The sequence below is a fragment of the Protopterus annectens genome, chromosome 10.part0, assembly GCF_019279795.1.
Source record: "Protopterus annectens isolate FY-2018-M chromosome 10.part0, PAN1.0, whole genome shotgun sequence".
In the NCBI taxonomy this organism is placed as follows: Eukaryota; Metazoa; Chordata; order Ceratodontiformes; family Protopteridae; genus Protopterus; species Protopterus annectens.
The window spans coordinates 648,304,912-648,323,651 of NC_056744.1; the positions used below are offsets into that span (position 1 = coordinate 648,304,912).

Sequence of the window (18,740 nt, forward strand, 5' to 3'; positions counted from 1 at the left end):
TAAAGGGTGTAGGCAGGGGGGGCAATCCCCCCTACACCCCCACACCCTCCGATACTTAAATATACCAACTCCGAGACCGCACTACATTGAGGTAAATGGAAATCTCCCCTTATGGAGATTTCTGTTTACCCAGTCGATGTTCTGCCCTTTCGGCATTCTCCATGCAACAATATCAAATTCGATATTGTCAGCATTCGAGATGCTGATATAGACCCCTATTATAACAGTAAGTCTTAAGGTAGAGATCACTGGAACATTAAAGTTTTTTTCTCTCCAGTCTCATATTAAGAGACTTTAATGTAGTTTTAGTTGAAACTGTCAAGTATTTTACTAAATTCTTTTCCATTGCTGATTATGTTGATTTTTGGAATCTGTTTGCTGCAAGGCTGTTTCCTGTCAGTTTTTATGGGCTGAAAGAACCGTGCTAACCGTTGTACACCTCTGGCTGAGTGGGTCCATACACAGACATTCATACCATACAGAGTTTTTTGTATTAATGTAAGCGGTCTGTTGACCTTCCTTTTTTTCCTTCCCTCTCACTTTCTGCCTATAAAAACTTTTTTTTTAAGTTTAGTTGCATTTTCTGTAGTGTGGTGCTATTGACACGTGTTCATCATAGCTCTTCCTTTCTTAATTTCTGTCATGTCAGAGAAGTCTGATAGACCTGTTGGATTTAAAGACAGCACTTCCTGTGGGCAGAAGATCCCTGTTTATGATGCCCACAGGGAGTGCATTTACTGTTTGGACCTTGCTCATCTTCAGGTGGCTTGTTCTATCTGTAAGACTTTTCTTCCCAGGCCCTTGCAGATAGAAGAAACAAGCTTGTACTTAAGGGTCTTATTCACCCTCCTTTTCCTGCCATTGCTTCTGTCTCAGGGGCTCAGAACCCCTCCAAAAAATCTAAGGAGGCTTGAGACCATAAGAAATGGTCCCTGGACCCTTTGTGTCTGCTGAGTTGGAGCCCCCCAAGAAGGTCCCAAGACTGTCTGAGTAGAGTTCCCTGCCTCCAACTGTTGTCTTCCTCTCTGCCCCATGCCCCTGCTTCCTCTTCAGGGCCAGAGCCCTCGGCACCTAGCTCATATCCGAGGGTTGCTTCTCCCAGGCATCCTTCCAGACCCTTCTCCGTGTCCTCGTCTGTTAGGTCCTCTCGCAGCCTGTCAGAGAAAGAAGTGGACAGATTGATAAGGACTCTTCTCCATACACAGATCCAGATGGAGGTCCTCCCATCCCTGGTGGGACATGCGAGCAGAGCCTCTCTGATCAGGATTGTTTCTCCTCCTCCGATCCAGCCTGCCGTTTCAGAGCTCCCGGATCCATCAGCCCCTGATGCCGGTCTGTCGAGACAGATAGTCCTTTCTGCTTTGAGCCTGACTGCTTCCTTGATTTGCTCAGTTCCGACCTCATCTGAGAGCCGAAGGGATGACTTCCACTATGAAACTTTGAGTTGTTGCTTCCCTTCGGTGCCTCGGCATTCAACAGCTCGACACCAACTCCCCCCTCAAGCAGAGAGCTCTTGGTGGTGAGGGTTGACCTGCTCCTGATTCCTTGGGACAGAGTGGTCTTCCTCGAGGGTCCGGCAGTCCTTCTGCATTCGAGGTGGTGGAGAGGGTCCTCTCCACCCCTAGGAGATGTCCGGCACCTACTGTTTTGGATCCACCCCTCCCCATCTTGGGCTCTGTCTTGGAGACCTCTCTTCTGCCACTGGGACAGGATGTCCCGTAGACCTTCCAATCTCTTCCACCCAAGGAAGCCCAGACCTCTTCTGATACCTCCCCATAGTATCCCACTGAGGAGGTTCCTCTGAAGAGAAGGTAGAAAAGGAGACACCAAGATTCTCTGGAGGAATCTCTCACTATGGACATTGACCTCACTGAAGGGAAGGGATCCCCCAGATCTCCACCTGATGTCTCTTTCAGAGACATGTTAGAGATCCTTCACCAGAGAGGTGGTTGGTCTGCCCCAAATCCCACCCCGGATGAGTGCCCCCCCCCCCCCCCCCCACACACACACACACACACACACACACACACACACACACACACACACCCTTGTAGACCTGGTATCTGCATCTGCACAGGCATGAAGGAAAAAATGCTGCAGAACATGTACCCAAAAGGGCGGACAAGATCCTTGGTGCCCCCAAGGACAGACCACACCGGACAAAGGGTATTCCAGTAGCTGCCATGGTTGGTGGAGGAGGTGGCAGCCATCATGAAAGAGCTTGCACAGGAAATCTTTTCTGTCCATCCCCCTAACAGGGAGTCTAAGGCTATAGACAGATTTTGAAAAAGGGTCTTCACTTTTTCCACTTTTGCAATAAGAGTGTTGCACTGTCTTGCCCATTTTACCAGGCTACAGAGGGACTTACTGAAGGAACTCTCTATCTCTGGCCCTGAGTCCAAGACATGGAAGGATCGGACTTCCTTCACCTCCTCTTTGGCCACTGTTCAATCCATTTCCAACACGTCCATGAGGTTCATCTCTCACACAGTTGAGGGCACCTCTAGGGCTGCCGGTTTCGGCATTGCTGTTCGACGCCATACCTGGATGTGGCTATGTGATTTCACAGAACCCTTTAAGGTGTCCTTTGTCAATGCCCCTTTTGACAGTTCCTCCCTTTTTAGACCAGCTGTACATGACACACTTTCCCGTAACGAGAAAGACTGAAAGAATCTGTCTGCCATTGGGATCCACTTCTCTACCCCGCAAAGATCCTTCACCAGGAATCGGCACAGGTATTAGAAGTTGTGGTTCAGAAAAGCCCAGGGTCCTTTCCCAGGATGTCCAGGGAGATTTTTCCCCTAGGGGCAGAGGGGAGAAAAATTCCAGTGGTAGACGCTGCCCTTGGGGCAGAGGGGGTCCAGTGAATAAGGGGTAGCAGGATTCTCCTTCAGAGAAATCCCTGCCGCATCCCTGAGGTGTTGCCCATATGTCCCTCTCTGGAGGCAGTTGGGAGACTATGCTACTTGCACCTCAATGCCTGGTTAGCCTTCAGGAGCACCTCCCTGATGTCCCACCCAGTCAGAGAGAGGCAGAGAGGGAGGTGGAAATCGAAAAATTGCTAAAAAAAAAGTCATCCAGGAGGTCCCATCAGACCATCACAGATCGGGGATCTACTCCGATTCTTTTTAGTTCCCAAGAAAATAGGGGATCTCAGGGGGGCATACTGAACAAATCAGTGAAAAGCACAAAAGTTCAGGATGGTCACGGTGCAGTCTATCCTTCCATTTTTACAGAAGGACGACTGGATGTGCTCCATAGACCTGAAGGATACGTACTATTACATCAAAATGAACAGATGTTCCAGAAGTTATCTCAATTTCCAGCAGGGAGCCAGTCACTACCAATATTGGGTGATTCCATTTGGTCTCACCACAGCCCCCAGGGTGTTTGCCAAATGCATGGCAGTGGTCACAGCTCATCTCAGACTGCAGGGATTTCCTTACCTGGATAACTGACTCCTAGTCCCACCAATCAGGCATCTACTGATCCAGGCCAGGGATTTTCTACTACAGCTAGCTCCTAACTTGGGGATCACCATAAATCTCCAGAAATCACAGTTAACTTCCTGTGCAAACAATACATTTTATAGGGGCTCATTTAAACACAACCAAAACCCTGGCCTTTCTTCCACCGGGCAGGATGCTTTCTCTAGAGACACATATCAAACAAATGTTTACAGTACCTCTCCCTACAGAGAGCCTGGTCCTTAGGGCTCTGAGTTCTAGTGCTGCAACAGTTACCCTACTACAAACAGCTCACTTACATATGAGAATTCTTCAGTGGAGATTGTCAGTCCAATGGACACTTATGCATAACCTTTTTGATCATCCTGTAAGACTGTTTCGGTTGAGCAGGAACTTGCTTTTGTGGTGGCTTCACAGTCCAGAAGTATCTCAGGGTTGACCTTTCATTTTTCCTACTCCTGCAACCACAGACGCCTCCCTGGGACGGAATGTTAAAGGCATGTCGACTCCCCTGGAGACCAATCTGCATATCAGTGTCCTAGAGATGAGGGTGGTACTTTTAGAGATGCAAGCCCTTCACTTACTACTTCCTCTGGAGACGATTGTGATTCAGACAGACGACATGTCTGTTGTATGGTATCTCAACAAACAAGGTGGAACCAAGTCCTACCCCCTTTGTCGAGAAGCAACGAGAGTGTGGCAATGGGCTCTCTCTACCAACCGCTTTCTAATTGTGATGCACATTCCAGGGGAGCACAACATACTAGCAGATAGGCTCAGCAGGGTTCTTCTGATGCCTCATGAGTGGTCTCTGAATCAGTTAGTGGCAAACCAGATCTTCCTCAAATGGGGTCAACCCTGATGCAAGCATTTTGCTTCCCCTTACAACAACAAGTGCAGCAGGTATTTTTCCCTGATCCCTTCACAGGGACAGTCACCAAAAGATGCTGTAGTCCATGCTTGGCCTCCCGGAAAATTTTATCGCTTCCCTCCTGTCCCCCTAATTCCAGCATTTCTTCAGAAAGCACACAGGTTGAAGAGCAAAGTGATTTTCATTGCCCCTTTTTGGCCTTGACAAGTTTGGTTCACCTGATTTGCCCTCTGTGGACCCTGAAACCACATCGGGACCTCCTATTTCACCCGTCAGTGGAAGCTCACCAGATCTTCGCAGTCTGTGACTAACCGCATAGTTTCTTCAATTCCGATGATGGCTAGGCAGACCAGGCTTTCTTCCTCTGTCTAGAAGATTATCATTGCTTCCCACAAGTCTTCTACCCAAAAAATTTATAAAAGTCAGTGGAAAAGTTTTTCCATTTCGGCCCAGCAGCACCACATTGACCCACTTACAGCTGTTTTGTCTGGTCTTTTTCATTCAGAGGCCAGTTTCTCTAATATCAAAGTTCAGTTAGCAGCCATTTCTGATGTTTACATCAGAGAGAATGATATATCTTCAGCTTCTTACAGACTTTGCAAAGTCTTTCTCAAGAGAACCTTCCTTCTTCGTCCTATCAAGGACCCTACTCCTCCATGGGACCTTACCTTGGTTCTACATTTGAATCTGCTGCTAAAGCTGATATGAAATTTCTTTCCTGGAAAACAGCCCAGAGGGTTTCTGAACTTCAAGCACTATCTTTTAAACTTCCTTGTATTATTTTTCATAAAGACTGGGTTACCTTATGTACCAATCCCTCTTTCTTACCAAAGGTTGCTTCAGTCAATATTATTAATCAATCTCTCAATCTGCCTGTATTCCTTCCAAACTTTCAAAATAAGGATGAATATATATTGCATTTTCTGGACTTTCACAGACAATTGTAATTCTGTCTGGAAAGGAAAAGATCTTTTCAAAAGTCTGATCAGTTGTTTGTTGCTTGTTCAGAATCCAGAAAAGGGAAAGTGGTTGTTAAAACCACTATTGCCTGTTGGCTGACGAGTTGCATCACTTATCTGTATTCTTTGAATAATGTTCCCCTACTCAAAATGGTCAGAGCTCATTCCAGTGGTTAGAGCTCATTCCATGAGATCTCTTGCCATTTCACAAGCTTTCTGGTCTAGGGTTTCCTTAGAAGATATTTGTGCAGGTGCAAAAACCAAAACGGTACACTACTAAACCACTTGTAAAATAAAAACACTGGACCAGAGCAGGAAATAAGTTGTGCTTTTGTTCCATTTAATTCAGAACTTCCTCAGAACAAATAAAACTGGACATCCAGTTCCTTTTAAATACACACTCATTATGACATAATTTCTGATTAAAAAAAATCAAACCATTCCACACCATAAAAAAACATTTTGCTTAAAACACGGTGTGCAAATTCAAATATTCATTCATATCAGCAAACGTCAGCAATGAGACAAGTTATTATCATTTCAAAAGTTAACATATTTCAAATAATTTTTGACAGAAATGTTATCATTAAGACATGGGGCAAAATCTGCCCTCAGGAATATCTGCCATTTTAATTCCAAATACTCCAAGTAATTGTTAATGGACCCTATAAATCTGGCTAGATTTTTGCAGCTGCGCCTTGGGCGAACTCCCACACTTTCATTTTGCATTACAAGCTTGACATTGTATCTAGGAACAGAGCTGGTTTTGGTTTTGCAGTGCTCCGGAATATCGTTCCATGAGGCCACCCAGATCTGTGTAGCTAGAGACTCTGTCCAGGTTTGATGAAGACTGAGCAGACAACATCAGATAAAGAAGTTATATACTCACCATAACGTTCCATCTGTGTTGTCTGCTTCAGTCTTCATCAACCTTCCCACTCTCCTTCCCATTTCCTTATCTCTGAAGGACCTGATGGATTTTTACTGGGAACCATTGATCTGGAGTAGGGACTTCATTTGTCTGCAACCTGTGGGTCTTGGATCCGATATCGGATCCGTGCCGGCAACTATTTATACAGCTATGGATCCGAGCTCCTAGCTCCTCCCCTCACCCATAATCCCTTGCCAACCCCAAATGACCTCAGCTCTAGTTTGCCGCTCTAAAGTGTGTCAGCTGGATTGCGAGCTCCTGGCAATTTGTTATAGATAAGTGCATTTTTCTCAGTCTTTTTTCATAGTTTAATCAGTGTGAGTGTGCTAGGTTTTTCTTTAGCCTGTTAACTTGTAAATTTTAGTTTTTTTACCCTCCCCTCGCTGGTCGTTAGTGTGTGCTTGTGTGTGATTGCGTTTGGGGCCTAGTGTGTTTGTGTAGCCTTAGTTTAGGTATGGCAGAGGCCCCTAAGCCTATTTTGTCTAAATGCACCGAGTGTGGCCATAAGCTCTCTCCGGCAGATGGCCACACTCGGTGTGTTCGGTGCCTTGGGGTTGAACACCTGTCCTCGGGCTGTACCATTTGTGCAGCGTTCAACCCCAGGGCACTGAAAGCGAGGTCGGCTGATCCTGGCGGGACTTATGCCCCAGATTCGGCCTCCGCTCCTCCCGTGGCACCTCCTCAGCCTGTGGTGGTGGCCACTCCTGCCCCCCTTCCGCCGGCCGGGATTCAAACTCCCACTAAAGCGCCGGAGGACAGGGAGGCCAGGAGGGAGAAACGGAGGAGAAGCACCGCGGAGGGCCGAGGCCTCCGCCGGCCCAGCTAAGCGGGCTTCTCCCTCCACGGCTTCCAGGTCTCCTCCTCCTCGGCTCCGATCTCCTTGCTTCTCCCCGGGACCCGAGGAGGAGGAGACCCGATCTCCGTCGAGGTCATCAAGGCGGCATTCCAGGCCTGCCTCGGTGGCCTCTTCGAGATCAACCTACAGCCTGTCTGATGCAGACTTGGACTGGATGATGAGGAGGTTCATCCAGGCCCAGCTGCAGATGGGAGTGCTCTTGCCTCCGGGGAGCTCGACACCTTTCTTTGTTCCGATTGCTCCTTCTCCGACCTGCTTCCCAGGTTCGGAGCGCACGGAGCCGGGCAGCGTCGGAGCCGGGGGTGGGTCGGCACCGACAGTACTGAGTACTTCGGATCCGACCCTGCCCTCGAGTCTGTCGGTTCCATTGTCGGATCCGACCTCTCAGAGCCGTGGGGCGAGCTTCGGATCCGAGGGATTCAGAGTGCCTTCGGCTCTGTCCAGGTCGGAGAACACTGGTCCCTCGGATCCGACGGTCTCGGCGCCAGTTCCGATCCCTTCATCGGATCCGAGTGGGAGTCAACTTTCAGAACCCAGGGAGAGCGGCTCTCCCTCGGCCTTCGATGCAGTGGAGAGGGCTCTGTCGAGAGCATCCGGACCCCCAGCCCTTGTCTCGGCTCCACCCTGCACTCCCTCTCTGCTGGGTCAGGCTCCCATCACCTGGCCACAGGGGCAGCCTGCTTCGATGTCCCAGGTTGTTCCATTGGAATAGGATGTTGCTGGTGAGACCTCCTCGGACAGCCCCCCCCCCCCCCCCCGAGGAAGTGCCTCGCAAGCACAAGTGTAAGAGGAGGCACGTGGACTGCCCCGAGTCCTTAACAGAGGACATGGACTTGGATGAAGGGGCAGGCTCCCCAAGGTCACCCCCTGAGGATGTCTCCTTTGGGGGTGGTCTGCCCCCAAGGCTTCCTCCGACGAGTCCATGTTCCTGGAGGCATTCGAAGCAGGCCCATCTACCTCTTGGGTGTCCCCTCCGGCCAACCCCCTGGTGGACCTTATTACCAGCAGGGCGTGGAAGGAGCCGGACACTGTGGAGCCAGTCCCTAAACGCCCGGATAGGATCTTGAGCCCCCCCGCAGTCCGATCCCACTGGAGCAAGGGTCCCCCCGTAGATGCCATGTTGACAGCGGCAGCCACTAAGAGGGAACTAGTTCAGGAGAGCCCCTCGGTCCATCCACAGAGCAAGGAGTCCCGCTAGATGGATCGCCTTGGGAAGCAGGTATTTAGTTCAGCGACCTTCTCAGTAAGGTCCCTGAACTACATGGCACATGTCATCAGGATGCAGCGAGATCTTATTAAAGAATACGCTGCTTCCCCCCCAAGAGTCCATGTCGGCGGAGGACAAGCAGTTGTACTTCACTCGTATGGCCACTCTAAGATCTATTTCCAATACCTCTATGTGGCTGTTGTCCCACGCCACTGAGGGAGCCACTAGAGCTAGCGGAGCGGGCCTAGTTATGAGACGCCAGGCCTGGCTCCGACATTGTGACTTCGCGGAGCCCTTTAAGGCGTCCTTGCCCCTTTGATGGTTCTGCCTTGTTTGGCAAGACCGTTCGCGAGACACTTGTCCAGAGCGAGAAGGATGGGAAGACGTTGTCTGCCATCAAAGTCTGCTTCTGTGCTCCCCAGAGGTCCTTCTCCAAGAACCAAAAGGGACAGAAGAAGATGTGGTTCCGGAAATCGCAACATTCCCAACCTGCTCCGGACAACCAGTCCTTCCGTGGCAGAGGAGGACAGGGAGGACGCCGCCCTAGAGGCAGAGGGGCCCCGAGAAATTTTGGGTCCAGAGAATCTTTCTCTGATCGGCCCACGCAACAGCCCTGAAGGGTTGCCCGACTGCTCCACTCTGGAGGCAGTCGGGGGGCGCTTCTCGAGGCACCTGGCGGCATGGGAGTCCATCACGTCAGACCACTGGGTGCTTTGTATCATATCCAGAGGTTACAAAATCCCAATGCAACATGTCCCCAGACTCAGAAACCTCCCCGATGTACCACCCGATCAGAGGGAGGCTGCAGCTGCAGAAATCCAGCAGCTGCTAGAGAAAAGAGCCATCCAACCCGTCCCCCCAGACCAGCTCGGATTAGGGTTTTACTCCAGGTACTTTCTGGTGCCAAAAAAGACGGGGGACTTGAGACCAATTCTAGACCTTTCCCTCCTGAACCTGTTGGTAACCAAGGAAAAATTCCGAATGGTCACTCTTCAATCCATTCTCCCCCTCTTGCGGGAGAACGACTGGATGTGCTCAATAGACCTCAAGGATGCGTACTACCACATTTTAATGGACAGACGATCCAGGAGGTTTCTCCGCTTCCGGCTGGGAGCCAGCCACTATCAGTTCAGGGTCCTTCCCTTTGACCTCACCACAGCCCCCAGGGTGTTCACCAAAGTTTTAGCAGTGATAGCGGCCCACCTGAGACTCCAGGGAATGCAGGTCTTCCCGTACCTGGACGACTGGCTCCTGACCGCCCCAACAAGGCATCTACTCTGCTCAGCCAGAGATTTTTTTCTTCGCCTAGCCCCCCAGTTAGGCATCACGACCAATATGGACAAATCCTCCCTTGCTCCGACACAAGTGATAGACTTCATAGGGGCCAGATTAGATACGAGAAGTCTGCGAGCCTACCTCACTCCGGAACGACTACACAATCTGAGTTTACATGTGCGGGCCATCCTCCAGTCAGAAGCTCCACCTGCGGAATTGGTCCTGAGGGCACTGGCCTCTATGGCAGCGGCAATTACACTCCTTCCATGCGCTCGCCTAAACATGAGGGTACTACAGTGGACCCTTCAAGTACAATGGTCCTTTCAGCTTCTTCCTCTCAATCACCCTGTCTCTATCAGCAAGGCTTGCAGGAGAGCCCTGTTATGGTGGCTTCATTCCCCAGACCTCCATACAGGTCGCCCCTTCTACGCTCCACCTCCTCTCGTCACAGTGACCACAGATGCTTCTCGCCTCAGGTGGGGGGGGCATTGCTCAGGCAGAACAGTCCAAGGCACATGGAACGACACAGAGACCTCCCTGCATATCAGTGTTCTGGAGATGAGGGCAGTGCTGTTGGCGTTGCAAGCACTTAACAACCTTCTTCCCGTAGGAACTATTGCGATACAGACGGACAACATGTCAGTTGTCTGGTATATCAACAAACAGGGGGGAACCAGGTCTTACCCTCTCTGCCGAGAGGCCATGAGAGTATGGGAATGGGCGATCTCCACCAACCGCTTTCTGATCGCAACGCACATTCCGGGACGGTCCAGCATTCTGGCGGACAAACTCAGCCGCACTGTCCTTTCCCCTTACGAGTGGTCTCTCAACTCCCAAGTAGCGAAGCGGATTTTTGCAAAATGGGGGCAACCCTGCTGCGATCTTTTTGCCTCTCCCTCAAATACAAAATGCGACAGCTTCTTCGCCCTGATTCCCCCACCAGGGGAAGCCCCGAGAGACGCTCTAGTGCATGCTTGGCCGCCCGGTCTACTTTATGCCTATCCTCCTCTACCCCTGATGCTAAAGACGTTACAGAAAGCCTCTCGGTTGGGGAGCAAAATGATCCTCATTGCCCCATTCTGGCCTCGACAAACTTGGTTCCCTTACCTGTGGTCTCACTTGGTGAATCCTCCCTGGATTCTGGATCCCAGCCCGGATCTGATCTCCCACCCATCAGGCTTACCGACCCCGAATCTGGACAGCCTGAAGCTGACAGCTTGGCTGCTCCAGTTCCACTCTTAATTAGGACTCCCAGTATCTCTTCACCAGTCAAAGCCATCTTGGTGGCAGCGCATAAACCTTCCACCAGGAAGATTTACCGCAGTAAATGGAAGCGCTTCTCCGTCTGGGAACATCATAATCTGGACCCCTTCACTGCTCCGCTAATGTCCGTTTTGGACTTCCTTACCGGGCTTTTTCAGCAAGGGGCTAGCTGTTCGACAGTCAAGGTACAATTGGCAGCCATCTCCCATTACCACGTAGGACACGAGACAGGTCCTTTGATGTCAGCTAAATTATGTAAAACCTTCCTCAAGGGTACTTTTCTGCTCAGGCCCCCTATCAAAGAAGCCATACCCCCTTGGGACCTATCGCTAGTTCTTCAGGCCTTGACTGCTTCTCCCTTTGAACCAGCTGCCTCGGCTGATCTTAAATACCTGTCTTGGAAAACAGCATTCCTGGTAGCCATCACTTCTGCGAAAAGAGTTTCGGAACTACAAGCTCTTTCCGTAAAACCTCCTTACTTGGTTTTTCGTCAGGATAGAGTGTACCTCAGGACCAATCCGTCCTTTCTACCTAAGGTGGCCTCAGAAACCAATATCAATCAGTCCATTAATCTTCCTGTGTTCTTCCCTAATTATCAAAATAAAGGAGAATACAAGCTGCATTCATTAGATGTGCACAGGCAGCTGCGTTTCTATATTCATAGGACTGCTGGTCACAGACTATCTGATCAGCTGTTCATTTCCTTTGCCAAATTCAATTTAGGTAAAGCCGTTTCGAAGGTCACCTTATCACACTGGATTTCCCAATGTATCCTTCTAGCTTATGAGACTTCTGGGAGGCCCGCACCTCAAAGGGTTCGTGCACATTCCACTCGCTCCATATCTACTTCTACTGCATTCAGATCTAGAGTCCCCTTGGATGATATTTGCTCGGCAGCCACTTGGGCCTCATCTCATACCTTTATTAACCACTACAAACTGGACGTCATTTCCAGAGGGAGAGCATCCTTTGGCTCCGCAGTGCTCCGGAACAACCTTCCATGATGGCCACCCAAGATTCAAGTAGCTGGGGACTCTGTCCCACAGGTTGCAGACAAATGAAGTCCCTACTCCAGATTGAGAAGTTATGTACTCACCATAACATTCCATCTGAGTAGGTGGCTTCATTTGTCTGAAACCATCCCCCTCTCCTTCCCCCTGGCCTTCAGAAGAGTTAGATGATGGTATTTTTCCTGCCTTTTCCTGTTGGAATACCTTTTCAGGTATATAGGAGGGCAAACTTGATCTGAGGTCATTTGGGGTTGGCAAGGGATTATGGGTGAGGGGAGGAGCTAGGAGCTCAGATCCATAGCTGTATAAATAGTTGCCGGCTCGGATCCGATATCGGATCCAAGACCCACAGGTTGCAGACAAATGAAGCCACCTACTCAGATGGAACATTATGGTGAGTACATAACTTCTTATTCATTTGATGAGGTCCTGAGCAATCTGTTCTTGCTCTATTCTTTTCTTGGCATGCAATTTATTAATTCTAAACATTTGCAACAAACTCGATCTGAGGTATCTTAGAGGAGCGAGACATTATGGGAAGATTGGGAGGAGTTCTAGATTTGGATTCTAAACTTGCTGACGGTCATGTCGGTTCCAAGCTCAGAACCAAGAACCCACAGGTTTGATGAAGACTGAAGCAGACAATACAGATGGAATGTTATGGTGAGTACATAACTTCTTTAGTACATGGAAACATAATATTCATCATGATTTTAAAATCATCAGACATTTACTATTACACATGAGGTGTGTAAGAGTCTGTTTCAGAAGCTCAACTTTAAAATTCCTCTTACTCGTATACAAAAGGAATTGTAAACCCTTTTTCTTAGGACCTGCTGGCTGTTGTAAGTATGTTGTATAGATGGGTGACTTACAGTATTACTTATGGAAATGGAGCAAGAGGTGTTGATAGCTTTCCATTTGACACTGTATCATGTTGACTTCATATTGGTTTTCATCTTTCCATTTACACATTCATAGTTGGAGTTAAATATTCTTGGGCGCAACATGTGAAGTGTCATGCGGGTGACAGAAGACACATGATTTCATGTCTATATGTAATTCACTGCAGTTGAGATTGTTAGGTGTTTATTATAAATTTATGTAAAATATTTATATTGTTAACATAGTGATTTGCAGGCTGTTACACACAGTTTGAGAAATATTGTGTGTTGTGTATGAATATTAATTGTACATGTAAGCATCATTTTCATATTTCTGTAAGTAACCTGAAAAGCAATCATCCAGAAAAGAATTTTGTGCAAGTTCATGAAATTCCAACTCTGGCAGAACAGTAATGCTGCTGATACCAGGTGCCTGGTGTACAGATTCTAAGATACAAAAAGTTATGAACATTTGCAGAAAAGTGTTATTAAATGTTTTGCAGCATAATATACCGTAATACTGATAGAAAAAACATTGAATGTAGAGACTGTTATTTTATGGAAAGTTTGTTTTTGGTGAGCAACAGTACTGTTTTTATTTTTTAGCAGCATGTAGTGTGCCATTCTCAAGGTATTTCCTTGGCATGTGTGTTTTTTGTCTCATTTTTCAGACAGGTTTAATGAGATAAACTGTTTAAGCTGCTAGGTGTGTTACTTTCTACAACTGCTCGGTATGAATTGTTTGAAGAACAGTGCTTTAGACTGCAATGATCACCCCTACAAGTAGTAGTAGAGGCATTGCATTTTTCCAAACTTTTATGACATTTAAAGTCTTCTATAAGTGGATACATTAAAGTGTCTCCTTTTTTTAAAGAGAATAAACTCCAAGAAAGACCCAGCTAAGCAAATTTCTTCACCATGTAATACCTTAAACATCCTGGAGTAGAGGCCATAAGATACATGCAAATTACTCTTAAGGACATACCAGTGTTTCTCTCTTTTAGACTCATGATTGGCACCACAGTTGTGACAGTTAACTATAAAGCTAGATTTGGGTTTTGCTGATTCACGCTTATACTGCACTGAGCATACTCCTTTCTTAGAACTTGCTGGAAAACTACTTGGTTTTGGCAGAGAACCAGCAGGAGTTGTGGTTGCCATGTGCTTAAGCCTGCTTCTGTTTGCCACGTGTTACATGCTGTCTCCATTTGCTTTGGAGTCTGCCAAAACCATGCTCTTATCACTTGCAAGTATGCTTGTGTGCCTTTCTGTAACTTCATGGATTTGACAAATCTCAATAGCTTTGCTTAGCGTTAAATCGCTGTCAAGAAGCTAAATCTTTCTCACAGCAGCAGTATTAATACCTCACACAAGCATGTCCTTTGGCAACTCGTCTTTTAAGTAACCAAACCAACACATTTTAGCTTTGTTCCTCAGGTCAGTAATAATATAAGCTGCAAAAGTTTCCCCTGGTTTCTGATCTCTTGTGTAAAATAAACGCCTCTCTAATGTAACATTTGTCTGGGGGGTTACACATTTCTCTGAATTGGCAATGAAAACACTCCGGATCTTCCCTTGATTCAGCCTGTACACTAACATGACATTTTTTCCCCTTCTCCTTCATAAACTGCTGGTAGATACACAAATGAACTCTCTCTTTCAATGACCTCTGACCCATCTAGGTTTAACAAAATGAATGACCCGGTGCATTCATCTTTGTCGGAATAAGCTGCTTGTATAAAATATCATACTTTTGCTCAAATATTCTCAAATTCTCTGCAATATTCTGATCAACTAGAAGTGGTGAGGGGTTTCGAATGCCATCTGCCATATTAACACAAACCAGTGAAGGGTTTTGCAAATATGCACAAACACACACATATACATATGTCAGAAATTTATGCCAGTATTTGTTACTATGCCCAATAGTACAACAAGCCTCTGAATAACTGAACTTTGCGAAATAAGTTTCTCGGGCGCTGTAATACTCTTGAAATTACTGTACTGCAAGAAATCACCTCTTATCGGTGTAAGAAATATTTCAAAATAACTGCACTGTGCGAATGAACTGGGCAGAAGAAGCTCAGAGTAGAGAAACATTTTGAATTAACTGCACTTTGTGAATACACAGTACATGGCACACTGAAACTTCTCCAAATTGTGGCACTTTGCTAAATAATTCTTACAGTGCAAGAAACACTTTGTAATGGCGGCACATTGCGAATAGACACACCCAGCACAAGAAACATTTCAAAATGGCTTTACTTTGACTGTATGTCACAAAATACATGCACTGTAATAAGCACACACTGTAAGTACTTTTACACACTTTGAGATACTTCGAATAACTCTAGTTGTGCCCCGAATACAATACAAAGTAGTAATTATGCCAAAACACAACACTGTGCCAAAAAATGCAGTTGCCTTGCTTTATTTGCACTAAATGTGCCCTTTTTGCCTTTAGTATATTAGTTTTGCTCGTTTAATCTCTTTTTATGCCCACTATACTTTACTTGTGCTCGTTTTACTTTAAACATGCCCGTTTTGCTTTAAACATGTTAGTTTTCCCTTAAGTATGCCTATTTTGCAATTCTGAGGTAATTCCAAACCGTTTATGTACTTTCTGATGCTCATTTTATCAAATCTCAGAATTTAAACATTTCATTTAATCAAACCTTTTGTGCTTCCCTCTTGTTTAATAATACGGTTTGTGCCCTTGTAATGCTCTGTTTTATTTTATTTTTTTATAAAATAAACTATTTGTGCAAGTTTTTATTACCTTTGGTTCTTTTCTGGCTCTTTTTCATGTTCGTTTCTGTTAACTCTGCACCTCATAGCTGTGGAAAGCAGTCTCTGGCATCCCACTTCTGACACTGTGTCGCTCGTCTAGTCAGATGTAATAGATTAAACTTTGTGGGTTCTGTTCAAACAACTTTATTATGTACAAACACATCAGGATTGAAGCTTAATAACTTTAACTTAGGTCAACGTATATACAAACTAGCTATTACACTCATACATGCTCACTCCCTGGCTGCACTCTCAAAATGACACTGAAGCTAGCACGTGCTTGCTATTTGTATGCACGTTCAGTTCTTGAAACGCTTCTTAAAGATACAGCACACATGCTGTGTTCTACACATTCCAAAAGGGAAATTGTATTAATTAATAGGACTGATAAGAGAGGAGTAAAGAGGAATTAAGACTTCTGTGGATGTAGTGGAAATGCCTTTGGAAACTAGTTAAACCAGACAGAAGGATGCTGATACAATTCTGGAGATGTGGTATTCAAAAGGTAAAGAATTGTCAACAAGAATGCTTAGAACTCTTATTACACTGTCTGTCAGGAGAGGTATATCACCCTTATGGCAAGATGTGGACAGCGCAGAGGTGCAGCAGTTTGTGTTGTCGCCTCACAACACAAGGTTCCCTAGTTCGATTCTCAACTGGGATGCCTTCTCTGCGGAGTCTGCATGTCCTCCCTGCATTCGTGTGGGTTTCCTCCTAGTGCTTCGGTTTCCTCCCATGTTACAAAGACGTGAGTCTGGAGCATTTCTTCCAATGCCTCCGCTGAAAAATTGGTTAGTTCCAAGTCGGACTTTCCCGGTAAACAAATGTTAAATAAATTAAAATAAATAAGTTAAACTGAATTGTAACCCATTTATTTTCATGTTAAGTTTGAGACTGCTGTCCTTGCACCAGTTGTTAACATAATCTAACCAATGTTGGAGCAGATGAGTCAGTGGAGAAATGAATAACATCCAGTTTACAGCCATCCACAAACATAGATAACTGTAGACCATTAGTCTAGGCTTGAATGACTGAAAAATAGATGCCAAGTAAGAAACTGTCAGGCAGTGAACCTTGTGGTACACTGGTAGTTACTTTTTTTTTTTTTTTTTTTGTGCTTTCACTAACTGTATGTGTTCTAAAAGAAAACTAATTTGCATTTGTCTGTAATACCTTAGTGAGGAATAATGTCAAAGGCCTAGGCCAGGTCCATGCTATGGATAACTACTGTCAGCTGCTTTGATGACTTAAATCTTGTTAATTTCTTAAATAATCAGGCAGGATCTACCTTTGATTAAAGTCAAACTGATGAGGTTCCAGGGTTAAGAGATTTTCAATATCCAGAATAATGAGATATGAGGGAACTATGCTTTACATATAAAGGTAGTGATACTAATTGATTAGTAGTTACCATGGTTCGTGGTTGTCACAGTCTTGTGTAACGCATTACAGTGGTGGTTTCCCAGACTTCAGAGTTGAGTAGTGAAGGGCTTGGAGAGAGTTAAGTAGTGGTTCAGATAGGCCATATTTGGCATTGATGATCTAGCAACGTAATATGTTGTCATGGCTCAGGAATGAGGTGGAGGTAGCTTTTGAGATGGCCAAGGAGACTTGTTCCATCTTAAGTAGGGGGTGGCTGGGACTGACTGAGACCTTTATATGCTTCATCTTCGTGGTGGCTCTTAACTACTTTAGAAAGCACAGTAAAGTATGAAAGTGCTTCTTTGTTAATTTTTATATTTTTGATAAGTAAAGACTTTTTATGTTTCTGGTCATTTGTGCTAATATAATTAAAGAAAGATGTGAGCTTATTTTTGGTTTCACTAGTTATATTGGCAACCTTGACAAATACTGATGTGCCCCTTCAATTACCAGTAGGTCTGAAGACATGATAGGCACTTAACTCCAGAATAGTGGGAATGTTTTCATTGGTTTAAAACTATGCCTCTGTTACCACACACAGACAAATATGTTCAAGTTGCAGGAGTGCCTCAAATTCGGGCATCTTTTTGTTAAGACTTCTGGCACTGAATAGAGCCACTTTAATGTGCTCTGAATTTGACTATATTAGGTTGGAATGTCTGTTAGACAAACTGATCCTAAAGCAAAGCAGTATGGTAGCAACAAAGCCTTATGTCCAGAATACAGAACTATGATAAGAGAGGTACAGACCATCTCAGGCAAAGTAGGAAGGCCTGTTAGCCATTTCATCCCAAGCTGACATATACTGGAATCCTTTAGAATGACACCAGCTGCATAACAGCGTATTAAAATCAGTTATCTTGTCTTTGAATTTCTGCATCATTCTTTGTGATAGTATAATGCCACTCAAGGCCATTGTCTTTCCTGCATCAAACACATGCCTAGCATGTCCCTCTGAGTAGGGTGCTTAAAGTCACTCGCCTCCATGTATGCCACTGCCAGGTCCAGAATAATATTGTCATGATAGGGAGATCTAAGCTCCCTCCCTAAATCTACAATTTTGGCTGTAGAAAGACCATTAAACACCACTGTATTATTATCTAGCATGGTGAGGCTGGTGTCTTTGCATGGCAGTAGGATCTTATATTTCTAAATTGTTACTGTGGGTAGGTGCAGTTGCAGTGGGCCTTAGAGCATGGAGTCTACACTCTCTTTGACCTTTAGAGGAATGTGTATAGGCTGTGAGCTTGTGGGGTGGAAGTGGGACTACTGTTGTGTAAACTGATGGTTTTTCTAGTACTTAGTTTAGAAGGCTCTCTGAACAACCGGAGTGTGAGGGGCATGGAAGGGTGTGTGTGTGTGTGTGTGTGTGTGTGTGTGTTTTGCTTACCAAATGGGTTTTGATGTAAGTGGTTACCCCTAAATTCAGTAAATGTAAACACTTCTGATATTATTATGTAGTGGTATTAGTGATTCGGCAGTTGGCATGCTTGTCTGTGGTGTTAGAAGATCAGAAAGCTGTGAGTTCTATTCCCACCCCAGGTGACCAGATTCATTTTCTGTTGCTCACTCTGCAGTGCAACATTGGGGGGGGTGCATTTCTAAATAAGTTGTCCTTTAGATGAGACATTAAATCAAGGTCTCATTTGCCTGAACCGATGATAGCTCAAGTGGATATAAAATTTCCCGTGGCACTTATTGAGAAGAGTATCTGTTTCCTGGTGTCTTGACCACATTTCTTGTAGCCACTATACATACCACCTCTGGTGTCCTTTGAAAGAGGCTGCTGGCCTACTGGGACTAAC

The 18,740-nt window shown here is 45.9% G+C and overlaps 1 protein-coding gene across 1 annotated transcript in view; it reads left to right on the forward strand.

Annotated features, from left to right (window-relative positions):
- Positions 1–18,740, forward strand: part of NDUFS8 (NADH:ubiquinone oxidoreductase core subunit S8) — a 517,217-nt gene that overhangs the window by 192,524 nt on the left and 305,953 nt on the right. The gene's annotated exons all lie outside the window — the stretch shown is intronic.